The 17,399-nt window shown below is 52.3% G+C and overlaps 1 protein-coding gene and 1 long non-coding RNA gene across 4 annotated transcripts in view; both read right to left on the bottom strand.

Annotated features, from left to right (window-relative positions):
• The window catches only part of LOC149354876 (uncharacterized), a 246,907-nt gene that overhangs the window by 102,242 nt on the left and 127,266 nt on the right, over positions 1-17,399 (bottom strand). The window lies entirely within an intron of this gene.
• On the bottom strand, positions 10,824-16,290 carry LOC149354881 (uncharacterized). 3 transcript variants are annotated; one of them, XR_016291392.1, is made up of 4 exons: positions 12,839-16,290; positions 11,845-11,912; positions 11,564-11,728; positions 10,824-11,193 (listed from the first exon to the last, which is right to left on the bottom strand). It is a non-coding gene; the product is annotated as an uncharacterized LOC149354881 (long non-coding RNA). The 3 variants fall into 3 exon arrangements; XR_016291394.1 differs by having other exon boundaries at positions 11,880-11,912; XR_016291393.1 differs by lacking the exon at positions 11,845-11,912.

Raw genomic sequence — 17,399 nt, 5'->3', positions numbered from 1 at the left:
AGCGCCTGTGATGCCAAATCACCACGGTGCACGAACTGCGGAGGACACCATTCCGCAGACACCCCCTCCTGCCCTCGCTGGCAGGAAGAAAGACGAATAGCAGCAGCCGTGGCATCCGCTACCCAACCTGTCTCTCGGAGAGCCATCAGGACTAGCCTCCGAACCCAGGAGCGCACCTACGCACAAGTCGCAAAGGCCTCACCACAGGCACTCCAGCCTGTGCAAGAGTCCTCTGACCCAGGCTCTTCCCATCCCCAGAGGGCCGCAACACCTTCCCCCCTGTGTGGTCAACTTGAGCATCTCACGGCGACCCTGGCTGCAACCCTTCAAGCCCTGACACTGCTCCTCCCAGCAGCTACCCAGCCATCACCAACCGTGGGGCAGGGGCCGCACCACACCAACCAACATGGCTAGCCGACCACTGGCTACCCCTCGTCCACGGGTAATCCAGTGGAATTGCCGTGCCTTCCGCCCCAGAAGAGCGGAGCTCATCAGCCGCCTGGAGGTGGATCCCCTACCCCCAGACGTCCTGGCCCTTCAGGAGGCCTACCTCCGTCCAGACGAGGCGCGGCTTCCGGGCTATGTGGCATACTATAGCAAAACCTCATGTCTCCTTAACACCTGCGAGGCGGACCCCTGCCATGACCACCTCCACCCGCCTGGAAGATCCAGGGCCGTCCTCTTCGTCCGCTCTACCCTCCCCCAGGCAGAAATCCCAGTGAGTGATGGGGTGGTGGCCCCTATGGAGTGTGTATGCGTAAGAGTCAGGCTGTCAGGTGTTGACACGGCTGTCGCAAGTGTCTATGTGCGTCCCACAATCCCATGGGATGCTCAATCCTTGCCACAGCTGGTCAGCCTTATAGGCGGCGACTGTCTGCTGTGCGGAGACCTCAGCGCGGCTCATTCGCGGTGGGGCTCCCGCAGGGCGGACCGCCGTGGCCGAGACCTGATCGCCGCTCTGCGTGGTACATCGCTTCATATACTGAACAATGGGGTTCCCACGTTCGTCCGGAGGGGTGGTGTCCGCTCATGCATAGATCTCAGCATCGTGTCACAACGGTGTGTATATGAGTGGACCCCCTCGCCGGACACGTGGGGTTCTGACCACTACCCCATCGTACTTGCCCCCAAACCTGGGAGGAGGGTGGACGGGCGTATCTGCAGTGTTGTTCACTGGGACCGCTTCCGGAAACTGCTCCACAGCCTCCCGCTCCAGGGAGACGTCCTGGCTCACGTAGAAAGATGTGCCACCGCAGCCTCCATCACCTGCGAGGTCCCACCATCTCAACCTGTCCCAGACCTTAAGCTCCTCCAACTCCGAGCCCAACGGCGCCAAGCTGAGAGGAGAGCCCTACGGACAGAGCGGCCTGAAGACTGGACCACCTACAACCGCCTGGATGCACAGTGCAGACGCACCCACAACCGCCGTCGAGCCGAGTCATGGGAGGGGATCTGCGCATCTCTCGTGGCCACCCGCAGTCCGGCAAAGGCATGGCGCCTCTTCCGCTCGCTACTTGCCCCCCGCATCCAGCTCAACCCACACCTGGCATTCGCTGTTGCAGAGGGAATCACCACTCAGGAGCTGGCGGAACGCCTGGCTAACGTCTTCTTCACCTCGGAAGAACCACCTCCCTTCACACCTGGTCCTCTTCCACTAGGGGCAATACAGACCCCTCCCACTTAGCTGGACAACATAGCTGCTATCTGCAACTCCCCATTGACAATGAGGGAGCTCTCCGCCGTCCTCCAGCGTTCAAGGCGTCACACGGCCCCGGGCATCGACGGTATCACATACCAAATGCTCAGGAACTTGGACAATCACCTCCAGAGCAACCTCCTGACCACTTTCAACACAGTCTGGCAGACTGGTCAGCTCCCAGCCGCCTGGAGGACAGTCTCTGTCGTCCCCGTACTCAAGCCAGGCAAGCCTCCAACAGCACTGTCGTCTTACCGACCAGTGGCCCTAACCTCCGTCCCGGGCAAAGTCTTGGAAGCCATGGCCCTCGACCGTCTAGAGTGGATTGGCCACCTGACCAGCTTCTTCCCGGAGCAGCAGTCAGGTTTCTGGCGTCATCGCTGCACCGCTGACGCCATCGGAGACCTTGTCTCCACACTGGAGGAAGCAAGGCACAAGAAACAAATTGTCTGCTTGGCTCTCCTAGACATCAAAGGCGCATTCGACCACATCCTCCACGGGGCCATTCTTGATGCTCTCACCTCCATGGGCGTCACTGGCCACCTCCTGCAGTATATCAAGGGCTTCCTGTCCGATCGTCAGGCCCTCGTCCGCCTGGGCAACACCACCAGTACGCCACGGCACATCTATCGAGGAGTTCCCCAGGGGAGCATACTCAGCCCCCTACTCTTCAATTCAGTCATGGCCCTTCTACCCAGGCTCCTTCCACAGGACCTCCAGCTGCCAGTCCGCATAGCCATATACGCGGACGACATCGCTATCTGGTGCCAAGGTCCTCGACGACAAAGGGTCCAGACCATACTCAACGTCCAGCGGGCAATCGACACTCTTGCTACCTTCCTTGGAACAGCAGGACTGAGCCTTTCTCCAACAAAGACAGAGGCCATGCTCTTCAACAAGAGAGTGGGCGCCCGCTCTGGCACTACCTTCCTATCCATAGAGGGCCACTCACTTCCATGGAGGAAGGAGGCAAAGTACCTTGGCCTCAGGATCGACAGCCGTCTCACCTGGCGCCCTGCAGTTCAGCACTACCTCAGGCAGGCCTCGAGGGTTCATGGAGCCATCCGTTCACTCCTGGCAAGAGGCAGGGGCATCACCACCAAGCTGGCTCTCCGCCTGTTCTCAGGCATGGCCGTGTCCCAGTACCTCTACTCCCTCCCACTCGTCCATCTCACAGAGGCCCAGTACCTGGCTATTGAGAGGAAGCAGCGGGCCACCATCCGCCTCTGCCTCGGACTCCCCCGTACTTCCCCCGTGGCTGCCACCCTGGCTGAGGCGGGCTTTTGGACCATGGAGCTCCTCTCCAGACGCACAGCCCTTCGTCATGTCGAGCGCCTCCACAACGCCACAGATGGCCGTCCCCTCCTCGACCGCCTCCGCACTAGGCCGCACTCCCGCATGGGCCAGATAACCGAAGCCTTCGATCAACTCGTAGGGGGACAACCTGAGGCAGTACTCCTCCCACCCCGCCCGGACCAGGGCCACCTTTACACGGTACAGCTCTCCCTCCCCGGATCCCGTACCAAAAGCAACACTCCACCATCTGGCCTCCGTCAAGAAGTGGCCGCACTCGAGCACGACCAGCCTGCCGGAGCAGTCCATCTCTATACTGACGGCTCTGTCGTGCCTGGGCCCTGCCCGTCTGCCGCAGCAGCCTGCACTGCCCCCTCCCTCGGCTCCAGCAGAAAGTCCAGGCTACCTTTCGTCGCTTCTTCGACCACAGCGGAACTGGCAGCCATACACCTGGCAGCCGATATCCTTATGGACACACCGGAAGTCCTTGTTGCGGCAGTCTGGACTGACTCCAAAACTGCCCTTCAACTTCTCCAGAGACCCTCCAAAGGCACCCCCATCGTCAAGAGACTAGCGGCCAGGCTGGATGCCATCGTCAATAGAGGGACCACCATACACCTCTGCTGGCTCCCAGGCCATGCTGGAATACCTGGCAACGAGGCAGCTGATGCCCTGGCAAAGGAAGCACACAACCCCTCCACTCCACTCTCAACATCGTTGTGTGCCCTGGACCTGGCCAGGTCAATCACCGACCGCCACCTGCTCCTTGACCACCCCGACCCCAGGGTCGCTGAGGGTCACCCGCCACGGGCACTCCCTTCTTCGGGTCTCACCGTCCAAGAGAGGAGGCTCCTCCTGAAACTTCGTGTGGGCTGCGCCAGCACGGGCTCCAGACTTCACCGCCTCGGCCTCACCCCTTCTCCAGCCTGCAGCTACTGCAACAGCCCTATGGAGTCCCTGGAGCATCTTCTTTGCGAGTGCTCGGCCTTCTCAGCTCACAGAAACAAATTGGCTGCAGGCTTCCGCCTTCTGGGTCTACCCTCCTCCTCGCAGGAAGATCTCCTTTTCCCTGGAGGATACCACCCCATCAAAGCCTTCCAGCTCCTCCTGACCTTCTTGGAGCAGACAGGTCTCCACGGTCGTTTCCAGGCCTAAGGTGCACAGCGAGTGTCATACGACACACTATGCGGCGGCGCGCTCCTCTTCTATCCTCTCTTTTCTCCCCCTCCCCCCTACTACTATCGGCACGCTGGCAATGGGCGTGGTGGTCTGCCACCAGTATATAGGCTCGTGCCCTCCCCCCTTTCCCTCTTCAATCCACTCACTCACTCACTCACTCACCCGCTCCGTCATATCTGTGGCATTCGGCTCGCAGCCTTCGGGCTGCGGCCGTGTATCTGTTTTTTCAGCCAGCGTCCGTTCCGGCGGACGCGGTTGTTGCGACGCGCGTCTTTACTTTCTCTTTTTCTTATCTTTGAACTCTCTTCTATCTGCACGTGGCAGCGGTGGTGGCTCGCCAGGAGCCAGTTGGCAGGCCCGTGCTCTTTTCCTTTTCATTCTTCTCTCAGTCGCAACCAACCAACCAATTGCCGGCTCCGTCGTTATGCTGCCTGATAAACAGAAAGGGAGGCTACGTCGGCTTCACGAAGCCAGGAAACGACAACGGGCTTCGGAGACAGATAAAGAACGCGAACAGCGCCTTGCTAAGCGGCGCGCTCAAGACGCTGCTAGACGGGCGCACCGCGCCTCTATCGAAACCGCATCGTCTACAACCGGTGATGATCCCGAAGGGAACGCTATGGATGCTTACGCAACCTACCACGTTTAACCAAAGCTAAACCCCAGCAATTTTTTTTATGCCCGCTGTGGAGTGCGACTGCAAGCATCTGTGTTGGAGTTATCATGGGAGATGTGGGCTTGATGCCTACTATGTATACAGTAGATGGCTGTCAACTGCTCCAACCAAGTGGCACTTTTTGTTCTTTTGAGGTACTTGTCATGTGCTTTGATTCAACGTGCCACTTTTTTTAATCTTAAGTAGCAGGTATGTTTTATTGACACAATAAAATGTTTGACTCTGACTAAGCCATTTCTTGCTCTTTCTTTGCACTCAGAACATAGCCTGCATTAGGAACCAACTACATTGAATCTTTTTTTTTCTTTAGTCTGAATTTTTGTGGTAGTTTTACTATGAATGCATTTAACACAGTTTGCCTGCCCAAAGCTTTCATCTTGCAGTAAGCATTGCAAGACTATGTCAGATTTGCACAATTTACTTATATTTACGTAGCAGCCAAAGTTAAAGGTGCTTTACGAAGAGCTCATCTTGATGTCTCACGAGCAATAAGAGTTCCGTTTAAGAGAAGATACAGATCTCTTGCATGCTTGGGAGAGAAAAAAATGTGTGTATTGAGGCTGTGTGAAAAAACTTGTTGCTGTGCTCTCTTGTCCCTCTTGCCTCGCATTTGGCCAGTTGTCTACATATTAAAGCAGTGTTTGCACTTAGCAGAGGTCTAGATACCAGGCAGCAAATACATGAAATGATGCAGCAGCTGTTTTTGCACTCTTGATATGCAAAATTTTGTTGCAAAAGAAACTGCTGCATTATCTCATGAATTAATTACCTGGTACCTAGGCTTCTGCTGAAGGAAATATACTTTTAATCTGCAGACAACAAGCTAAATGACAGGCAAGAAGGGCAAGAGACAGCAAAGCAAGAAGTTTTCTCATACACCCTCAATGCACTCATTTTCTCTCCCAAGCATGGAAGAAGTGTGTACTTCAGTTCTTATTGCTTGTGAGACGTCAAGGATGGGCTGTTCGTAAAGTGCCTTTAATTTAGAACCATTGCATTACCCCCGATACAAAATGGCTAAAATATATCTATATACAGCTAGGTAAGAGCTCTTTTAGCCAACTACTAGCATCGGATGCCACAGCTACAGAAGAGCTAAAACGCTTCTTTACAGCTAAACAAGGTATCAGCTAGAAGTCTATAAGGTGTCAAGAAAAAACAGATAGCATTGCATAAGCCTAGGCTACAGGAGGTCTTCAAGACTTCGGACGGCTATATGAAATCTTGGCTATGCTTCTTTAAGACGTCAAAACGTCTTGGTGTAGATGACTTATAGATTTCTTCAATCACTTATTGTGTTTCGTGGTATGCCCAGTGCGGCTGGCCTGTTGTCTACTAGCTTGGATCCGCTGTTGAAGACGTCGCGGAAATCGATCATGTCTTTATTTTATTACAAAACGAGGAGCACAGTAAAACGGTGACGCGAGTAGTACCTTTACTACAGCGCTGGTCAGTTCCGAAGCGCCCTCAGCTGCGGCATCGATGTGAAACAGTTAGGCTTAGCGGCGACTACGGCAGCCAGGGAGCAGCGCAGTTCGTCGCTCGGCGTGTCCGCGGGCGGCGTCGTTGCCGAGAGCTCGACTGTCTCGCTGATTGTTTCAGCGGCTTGCGACTCGCAGTAGCAAGGCTGGAAAATCGAGCAGCGAGCGACTTGCCTGCGCGTCGTCTGCCACTTCTTTCGTGCACGTTAGGGACCCCGACTTTCCGCGGTTCGCCGCTGCGGCGCTGGCGTCGCGCTCCCTAACTTGAGCTTGGGTTCCAGTCACTAACACTGGGCCGCGGTCCGCGGCGTCCTGTATTACTCCGCTGACCAATCGCAACTGTAAACGAAATCAGTTTTTAATGATTGACTATATCAAACAATTCATGTAAAATTCTAGAGCTCATAATTCTTTCTCTAGTGATAAGCTTCTTTTTTATGTAACAAGAAACGTTAAACCAGCGGACTACTTTTTCGTAGTGGAGTGAATTCTCATTCTAGCAGGGGAATCTACCTGACAAGCGTCATGTTTGTAAACAAAGGTGACGCTGCGGTCGGCAGCGACGCGCGGTGTAGGCAAAAACGTAGCATGCCCATCCCGCGCCAAGCGATGCTGCCTTCGAAACCAACTCGCGTACGCGCATATTTCAAAGCGTGCGCGTCGCTTGTGGTTAGAAACATTTTTGCTGGTGACCGGAGAGCAGTTCAGCACTTTTTCAACCTGTTCGCCAGACGGAATTATCTGGCGAAGCGCTGCATAGGCTTCCTTCTGCGCTCCTATATTTGGCAGCAACGACGAGGTTACGGCGGTCGACTAGGTTAATGTTGTGTCCCCTTATTGCTTTTGTGTGTGTGTTACCCCTGCAGTGTCCCGTCCGAACGGCCACTTGCCCCTTCTTCGCGCGCTGTCGCCGATGCCCCCCACGGTGCGCCCCCGCATCCTCCTCCTGTTTTGGGAAGCCACTCCCTCCCGTGGACGCTTCTCCGCTCCCTCCTTTCTTCGGGCGGCCAGTTCGGCTCCTGCCTCGGTCGACGCTGGTCGCACCCTCATCAGCTTTAAATAAACAAAGTCTTAAAGTACCGTGTGCGTCTTTCGCTGCATTGAACACAGCGACCGGACACGACAGTGGCGACGAGAAAGTGGATTCGACCCGCGCTACGCAACGCTATTGACAAGCCATGGCTACGCGAGGGTTTCCCAATCAGATAGCAGAATTCAACGGCTCATCGTGGTCATCGCGGGTTGGACGCCTTCAGTTCTACTTTGAAGCTAACAACATCACAGACCCAGCCTTGAAGAGGGCCAACCTGCTGACGCTGTGCGGGGAGCAGACTTACGACACTGTCTGCGCCCTTATTCAGCCAAGCACACCAGCGGCAGTGTCTTACGACGACATCGTATCAGCACTGCAAAAGCACTACGATCCGAGGCCATCAGAGGTCTACAGCCGGGCTCGCTTCCAACGACGAGATCAACTGGGAGGAGAAACTGTGAGCGCCTACGTAGCCGCGCTCAAGAAGCTCGCTGCCGACTGCAATTTTGGAACGCTGTCGACAACAGCTACCGGGCAGGAGGGAGACGCAGCTTCTTCTGCTAACACCACCATGCTTCCCTTGGACGTGATGTTACGCGACAGATTTGTGTGCGGACTGAGTGACGTCACTGCAGCAGCGCCTGTTTGCTGAGAAGGACCTCACATTCAGCAAAGCTTACGACATCGCCGTTCGAGCGGAGAGCGCCGGTCACCAGCAGAGAGGGATTCGCCGGAACACCGAGCCGGTATACCAAACAAGCAGCCAGGTGCGCAAACCTTCTGTTGTTGCAAAATCGGTTAAAAAGGCACAACGCTGCTGGCGGTGTGACGACCAACACAACCCCCAGGGATGTCGATTCCAGTCAGCCACGTTTAATTTTTGCCACAAGCGAGGGCATATCGAGAGAGCATGCATTACGAAACGGAGACTTGCCAAGATAAAGTCACCTTCCCAGCCTAATCACAGCGTCAACGCCTCAGAGAATACGCCGCTATCTGATCTCCATGGAACAACATCAGCAACACCATCTGTGTTGTACGACCTGCACACCATGAATCTCGGCACGCGACCGAAGATTTTTACAGAAGTAAGCGTACATCACCAGCTGATTAAGTTCGAGGTGGACTCCGGCGCGGCCTGTACTCTGATCAGTGAGGACACGTTCCGAACTTCATGGCCATCTGACGCACCAGCCCTGCAACAAGACGACACGCACCTGGGAACGTGGTCAGGACAGAATCTGCCACTATTGGGCTCTGCCAACGTGCAGGTTAATTACAACGGCCAGACCCATACGCTACCTCTGCTTGTGAAGGGCTCAGGATCAAGCCTTCTAGGGAGAAACTGGTTTTCTCCATTAGGCGTGATGATATGCGGCATACACCAGACGCCGAGCCACAACATGGTTGAGCAACTGCAAGAGAAATACGAAAGAGTATTCTCGGAAGAGATTCCAGGAAACGAAGGGCCCCCGGTCACACTGGAGTTGTTGGACAACGCGCAACCAAAATTTCTGAAGGCCAGGCCGGTGCCGTTTGCTCTCCGAGCTTCAGTTGAAAAAGAGTTAAACAAACTGGAGCAGCAAGGTGTCATCGAGCCGACGCAACATTCACAATGGGCCACACCACTTGTGGTAGTTCGCAAGAAGAACGGCACGTCATACGCCTCTGCGGAGACTACCGGAGCACCGTCAATCTTGCGACTAAAGCGTCCTCGTACCCGCTACCAACACCTGAAGAAGTATTCAGTGTACTACGTGGCGCAAGAGTCTTCAGCACATTGGACCTCACCCAGGTGTATCAGCAGCTCAAGGTGAGCGAATCAACTGCTGAATTATTGGCCATTAACACTCTGAAAGGCTTATACAAAGTCAAGCGACTGCCTTTTAGTGTAGCTGCAGCCCCGGCCATATTTCAAAAATTCATGGAGACAGTGCTTCAGAGCATTCCTGGAGTTTGTGTCTACCTTGACGATGTCATCATCAGTGGCACTTCTTCTGAAGAGCATGCAGCGCGCCTAGAGCTCGTTCTCGGAAGGCTAGCAAACGCTAATTTGTGCATAAGCAAATCGAAGTGCTGTTTTGCGGTGCCAGAGGTGCAATTTCTGGGACACCCAATTGATGCGGAAGGCATTCACCCTACCGAGGACAAAGTGCGAGCGATCACAGAAGCACGAGCACCAACAAACAAGCAGGAGCGACAGGCTTTTCTCGGACTCTTGACGTTCCACGACCGGTTCTTGGAACAAAGAGCTACCGTGGCCAACGACCTATACCAACTCCTTCGGAAAGATGTGACATGGACATGGTCGCCACGCCATCAGCAGTCATTCGATGCCCTGAAAGACCTCATTCGAAGATGTACAGTCCTCCGCCACTACGACGAAAGGAAGCCTCTGCTTTTGGCTTGCGACGCATCTCCGTACGAAGTCGGCGCGGTTCTGTCGCAAACTGACGACCAAGGAAGGGAGGCCCCCATCGCCTTCGCCTCACGTACGTTGTCGCAAGCAGAACGCAACTACGCGCAACTTGACAAAGAAGGGCTAGCCATCGTCTACGCGGCGACACACTTTCATCAGTACATTGCCGGCCGAAAGGTGACATTTATAACCGATCACCGACCGCTATTGGGCATTCTGGGACCACAAAAGCCTATGCCACCAACCTTGTCTCCGCGAATGACACGTTGGTGCATCAAACTCTCAGCGTACGACTACGATCTGGTCTACCGCAATGGGAATAAACATCAAAACGCCGATGCGCTGAGCCGCCTGCCACTAGATGCAACTGTTGACGAACCCTTTCCACCAGGAGACGTTCTGATGTTCGAAGCACTGCCAGAACCTCCGCTTACAGCAGGCACAGTTGCAGCATCTACGCAGAAGTGCGCAGCTCTCCGTCTAGTTTACACAGCTGTTCAACAAGGCAACGTGCATAAACTCAAAGGGGACAACTTCGACGCTTACCGCAGGCGAGCTACTGAGTTGAGCACTCATCGCGGCTGCATCATATTTGGGTCCCGATCGAGTTGTGATTCCGAGTGAACTACGCGCACAGGCTATCCCACGAAACACAAAAAGCGCTAATAGACGTCTAAAAAAAGTCTTGGAAAGAAAAGCTTGACATCTAAAAGAAGTTTCAGCTAAGCAGTTTTTTAGACTTCGACGTTTAGTAGCCCTCTATTAGCTCTAACGCTACGCTTGTATACGGCTAGAAAACTTCTGAGGTAGAACTTTTATAGAATTTTTTTAGACGTTCCTTTTTTTTTCGAAACGGGTGCCTGGATTATTTTACGCATTTGAATACTGATTTCAGTGCTGCGTTTAAACCCTCTAAAGCTTTAAAAATGTTGTTGTTCATTTTTCTGGTATACACAACTCAAAAAAGAACTCAAAGCTGATTTGAAATGACCCGAACAATGAGCCCACATTACAAGGGATGTATGGCTGTAGTAATGAGGCATAAATGCATGTGCTAGCACACTTTTCAGTCACTGCGTTACTCTTTATTGAATCCAGTGCATACACCCACACAAAAAAAGAAAAGGATCAGGAAATTAATGTTAGAAGCCACGGAGGAGGTAGCTTCACTGGGTTGGCTGACGTTACAACGGTAAGCACTTGGATGGCGGGGAAGTGTCGAGCAGCAACCAATTGTTAAATCAAAAATTAATTCGGCCCCGGGCCTTGTTCACAACGGATGCGTTGATGAGCAAGTTGCTGTGACGTGGATGGCACTGAAGAGCTCGCTAGGTGTTCCAAAAATCGCTTTTCTTGCACGGAGGATGCCAACTAGACGGTAACAAGGGGAAGTCAAATCCAGCTCGGTTCAGCAGCCTGCACAAGTGAAAAATATTAGAGTAACCAAAAGCACAGTCAGTCAGGTGCATGTAGAATGGCCAATGAGGAGTCGGAAGCAAATAAGACCAGGAAATGGCAAGGAGTGACAGCACAGGCAATAAAATAAGCTAATTAAAAACATCGATGCATATGATGTCACTGCAAGCGGCATTTCAGCAGAAGGCTACGGCTCACCATAAACTCAAGAAGTCAATCACTGTGGAGGCCTTTAACAGAAGCAAAATCGAAACAGCGTGCATGGACACTGAAAGCCAAGCAGTCAATAGCAAGTGCACTGCCTTACTGTGATGCACACTGTACTCATAGAACCTCCTAAGCTGCATCTTGCAAACAGGCATTCTCTTACCTGCAAGATGTGGCTGAATCAAAAGTGGTTGATGTTTGACATCTTGCACCGTCGCATGAAAACATTGCAGAGATGCTGCTGTCCTGGTAATGCCTGCATCACTTCAGTATACACCAGAGATGTGTTAAATCTTGGACCTTAACTTGACAGCCACACAAGGCACATCTGAAAGATAAGACAATTAAAAGTGCGTGTGTATAAGGTTCCTAACACTGCATTGCCAAAGAAGCCCTTTCTAATCTGTACGATGAAGCTCAAACAGTGGGCAAGAGATTACTTACACCACTGCACAAGAAGCATTAGTCCAGATTCCCACCTCAGAAATGAAACAATCTCCAGGCCAAGTCATCTGAACAAACAGGTACAAGGTGCTGCTATTAATTTGCGTGAAACTAGACCAGATCCTTGCTCCTCCGGCCAACAGTTGGAGTTCTAAAGGACAAACAAATAATGGGGCTTGTGGAATGAACATTAGCAAAGAGCCTAGACATATACAAGAAATCATGAAGTGAAAGAAAAGGTGTCAGCTGCAAAGCGTGCCTACCAAAACTCGAGAAGTTAAGCAAGAAAGGAGGTCCTCTGAAAACCACTGTTGAACAGCCTGTACACAAAACGAAATGTACACAGTGAAGTAGGGTCAACGCCAGCTGTGCACGGTGCAATGGTTTTCCAAAAAATAAAAGCTGCCATGCCTGCAAAGATCCGTAGTACTTCACTGCACTGTCAAACAGCCTGCACACATACAGAGCAGCACCACTGAGTAAACTACCTTTGTGCCGGGGCTCTCAATCGCAATGAAATAAAAGCTTGACGCAGTTAAGATAACCAAAGCCTTTTTAACGCGAGTTTCACTGACGGCAATCACAGCAAGGAGAAATGGAGCACACAGGTGGCCAGATGAGAGTCCTTGGCAAGAATAAAACCCTGCCAGAATGCAATAGAGCACAGACTTTAATCAATGTGTGGGAAAAAATCCGCGCCTTATCAACCTACGCTTAAACAAAGCTGGTTGGTTTGAAGCTTTGTCACGTTCACCTTGTCACCGCCTTGATAAAGCAACTCGCATGCGAGAGCAGCCTAGCTGTATCCACTTAACAAAAGCTCAAATACATGCAAATGCCCTGTTTTAATACATTCAACGCTGCACTTTGGTACGTAAAACACTGGCTGATACTGTTTTGTGATTTGTAAACCAAAGGTTCAATGAGGCGCGTTAGTGGCTTAGCCGGCAAAGCCGACGCTTTCACCACAGAAGAGAAATGGAACGTTACTTACTTTTGCGGAAAACGAGGCTCACATCTCAGTGCAACACTGGTAGTAAACGATACCGCAGAAAAGGGGGAAAATGCAAACTGCAGCGGCGTGAAGTGCCAACCAGCGCGGAAAAAAGTGCGCAGCGAAACATACTACAACGTGCGCAGCAACCGCTTCGCGCGCGTAGCTCAGTAGCTATCGCTAGGCTCTGCAACGCCAAATGACCAAATGAAGTACTAAATTTCTAAACGTAAAAGTAAACAAATCATCAAAGAACCAAAAAACAAATTGAATCTAATACTTTCATGTAAAACTAAGCACTTGCAGCTTCCACTAAGATTTTTTTTTTTGCTTTAAACGGTTAAAACCACTTTGGCAAACTATGCATCGCCACCGTGCGGAGCGACACCAAACAGCAAGCTGCGGCGTGACAGCGTGACTCGAGAAAGATTGCCTCCAAGATACGCCGCCACGAAAAGATAGCGCGCGGGTGATCTGCGCGATAAACCGCACGAGCGAGCTCGGCGTAGGCGGCGGGAAGGCGGCGAAGGCAGCGTGCGCTGCGCCTGTCAATCCGCATGCTGCCGCCAGTTAGCCGAGGCGTAACAGAGGCGTTCGCAACATGAAGCAATTTTTTTCGCTCGCGTAACTACCGTCGGCTTTCAGGGCCATTATATGTTACCTAAATCCAGCCTTACGAGTGGCGGGTTAGCTGCACTCGATGTGGAACGTGATTCGGGCTCCGTAGGAGAAAACGCGCTTTCTGTGTTCGAATACAAAGAGCGACCGGTCTTTGCACCGGCGCGCCTGTTCTTCGAAACGTCAAGCAGGAGGGCCATCTAATTTATGTGCCGTGGTTTACAGCATGTTTAATCCACGGTGGCAACTCTCTGCTGATTGCTGGCGCATCTCCTTGACGTGGTCTCAAGTTCCACGTGTTAGAAACAAGTCTAGAAAACATCTGACTACAGATGTTTCACAGAAGTTTCACAGCAAACGTCTGACTGCAGATGTTTAAGAGACGTCGCAGAGGAAACTTCTTCTTCTCGACATCTATGAGACGTTTGAACACAGCGCAAGACGTTTGTAGTCATTTGAAGCTGTTCCGAGACGTTCGTAAGACGTTTTGTGTTTCGTGGGATGTCTCTCATCCACGCTGGACATCGAGGCATCGTTGCAATGAAAAAGTGTGCCAGAAGCTACATGTGGTGGCCTGGCATTGACAACGACATCGAAACAGTGGTGCGAGAATGCAAGCCTTGCCAGCTGGAACAGCCGGAGCGCCCCGCCGAAAGCTCCTGTCCCAGAATGGGAAAAGCCAGACACACCATGGCACACATTGCACATTGATTTTGCAGGACCAATTGAGGGCTGCACTTTCCTTGTGGTCGTAGACGCCTACACAAAGTGGCTTGAGATAAGGCAAATGGGACAGACGACTTCAGCAGCAGTCATTGACAACCTCCGATCACTATTTGCAACGTTCGGCCTGCCACGCAAGGTAGTATCGGACAACGGAACACCGTTTGTGTCTGCGGAGATTCTCAAGTTTTATCGCGACAACGGGATCTCCTCAGTCACATCGGCCCCCTACCACCCAGCGACAAACGGACAAGCCGAGCGCTACGTAGCCGAGCTAAAACGCGCCCTTGAAAGAGATCAGACAGGCTCGCTGCAGCGCCGCCTTGCGCGCTTTCTCTTCAAGCAGCACACGACGGTTCAGAGCACAACAGGCGAGACCCCCTCGAAAATGATGTTCGAGCGTGAAATGCGAACCCAGCTCACAGCCATCCTCCCCGAGCCAAAGGCAAAGACGTTCCGGGAAGAAAAAGCAATTCCGCGCTGCGGCACGCTTAATGAGGGGCAGCGCGTCCTCGCCCGACAGTTGGCTCGTCAACATACATGGCACAGTAGCACGCCGACATCTCAACCAGCTGCGTAGATTTACGACGCCGTCTGAGAGCTGTCCGCCAGCGGAGAGAACACGTGCACCATCTTCCCACATAGCCTGGCACCTCTCCCCGGAAGAAGAGACTTCGCCCAGGACAGACCTAGGAGACACAGCGAACAACAGCCAGCCTACAAGTGTTTCTCCCCCGAGCGTACAAAGCCAGCGCGCCTCCACGCGTGAGCGCCGACCCCCTGCACGCTACCAGGCAACTTTCTAAGGGGGAAGGAAGTGTTGTGTCCCCTTATTGCTTTTGTGTGTGTGTTACCCCTGCAGTGTCCCGTCCGAACGGCCACTTGCCCCTTCTTCGCGCGCTGTCGCCGATGCCCCACACGGTGCGCCCCCGCATCCTCCTCCTGTTTTGGGAAGCCACTCCCTCCCGTGGACGCTTCTCCGCTCCCTCCTTTCTTCGGGCGGCCAGTTCGGCTCCTGCCTCGGTCGACGTTGGTCGCACCCTCATCAGCTTTAAATAAACAAAGTCTTAAAGTACCGTGTGCGTCTTTCGCTGCATTGAACACAGCGACCGGACACGACAGTTAACTTATTAAATAATGAGCCATGCAAATGCGATCTTCATTGGTAATGTCTGAAAAAAATGCTTTTTTATTTGCTTGGCTTGAAGAGAGGTGCATAGGCGAATAGATAGAAGTTTACCTCGAGCTACAATGAAGTTACGTTTGCTCTGCAGAGCTCAATATTCTGCTTGCAGGCCTTATTCTAGCTGCTTGATAACTGGTTTTGGTCCGGTATTTGCTGTTTTCGCCAGGTTCTGATTGACCAGCAATTGTAAAATTCAGGTAATATGGGATATCGCCACATGATTTTACTGATACCTTAGCGACGTTTAATCGTTTTCTGGGATAGGTGGTCAAAAAACTCACATGTTGAAGCTCGTGGGAGCGAAAATAGAGAAAAAACTATGCTTCGTATATTCCTATATACTACCGGACTACAGTGCTGCTTCAAACGTCGCGCTTAGTGGCCCGACGAGCGCTGAAGGCGACTGGCAGCAGCTGTTTTTCTTTCTTTTTTTCGCGAAGAGATGCCCGGGACGTAGTCCGGGTGATTGCCACCTGAAAACGGTCCCCTGCGTTCAATTTACGGTCACACTTACATGGAATGTCGCGCCCAGACTTCTCATAATGAGAGCCCGACAGAACGCGAACAAGCTGCAGACGTTGATTCTTGTACTGTTCGCCGCGCGACTGAAGAGCAAACATGCGGATTAAGAGACGCAAACTATCATATTTCGATGCAGAAATGCTCCGCGCAGCCAATACGTCGCCTAACTTTTTCCGCTCTACGGCCGCTGCGCATCGCTTTGGCCCATATTTAAATGCGATAAACTTGAGGAAACTTGTGCCGCTGCCTTTATTCCGCATTGCGGTTCAACCACCCGCACCACAACTCGCCGGAATATTGCAAAATGCGTTCAAAAACGCTCAAGCGAGGCATACCCAAGGCACACGGTACCGGCTTTTGCCTACACAACGAAAGTCACTGCTGACTCCAGCGCCGCCGCATCTACGTGACATCACGGCCCGACGCTTGTTCTTTTACCCTCGCACGCAGGCTGCGGGCGCGCTCCTACTCTCGACACCAGTCGCCATCTGTCGGCGCGCGCGGCCCGATGGACTGCGGGTCGCGCAGGCGCCGCGCATGGAACGCGTGTTTACTTGTTCGCTTCTGCCGTTATCATTTAACGTATGAGGGTGTGTGCTGTGCGTCACTACTCATATTTCCCCTCTACCAGACAGTTCTGCGGTTATCTTGCGCGCACTTACTCGTTAACGTGACATCCGAGTGTAGTCGGCCAGGTAGCGTTCGGACTGGAAACCGGTACTTCTAAGCAGACTTTTGCGCTGGCGTGTCGTTTGTTGTCGCCTTTTATGTGCGCTATTATCTATGATAATTTTATGCATCAGAAAGTAGATTTATTGGTGTGACTCAGTGGAGTAGTAAGTGGATAGGCGAGCTGCAGACTAAAGGTTGTTCCGATGAAGCGCGTGTTTTCAGTCACCTGTACGTGTTCAGCATCGTTGCGCTGTACTTGCTCTTAACACATTTCATGCACAGGATTGTAAGCACGACCGCTACCAATTTCAGCAGCTCTTTCCGCACGCATGTCACAGGAATCGGGGGGGGGGGGTAAAAGGTTTACCGTAGTATCTTTCTGCTGTTGGTATCTACCTTAATCATAGGAAAATATGCGCGATTTCATTGCATTCTTTCACACTTAGCCAAACGGCTACGCAAAGCTGTCACACGCGGCGAGAGCTCCCGAATAAAATAAACGCGACTTCAGATCTCAGAATTCGGGAAATTTAGGCTGGATTCGCTGGTCATATCTATATTCAAGCTTTGATAAGCGAAAGTATGTTTTATGCATGGTTTATGCACCAGGTTGCATAAACCATGATGAAATTTATTCTCTGTTCGCGCTGCTACTCGGTTAAGCTCACAGTGGTAATTTGTTGATAAACTGGCACACCACGCACGCGACAAGAAAGCACTTTTTGTGGGGGGTGCTTTATGGCCCGCAGGAAGGATTAATAGTGCTTGGGAATTGGAGCTGCATGCTAGCCACACACCTAATGCTTGATTTGAAGAAAAAGTTCTCTTTGGGGTGGAGCA

The sequence above is a fragment of the Amblyomma mixtum genome, chromosome 3 (genome assembly GCF_055824585.1).
Source record: "Amblyomma mixtum isolate Tamu chromosome 3, ASM5582458v1, whole genome shotgun sequence".
NCBI lineage: Eukaryota > Metazoa > Arthropoda > Arachnida > Ixodida > Ixodidae > Amblyomma > Amblyomma mixtum.
Note: the sequence above shows the minus strand (reverse complement) of the source record. Positions and strands in the feature narration are given on the sequence as shown.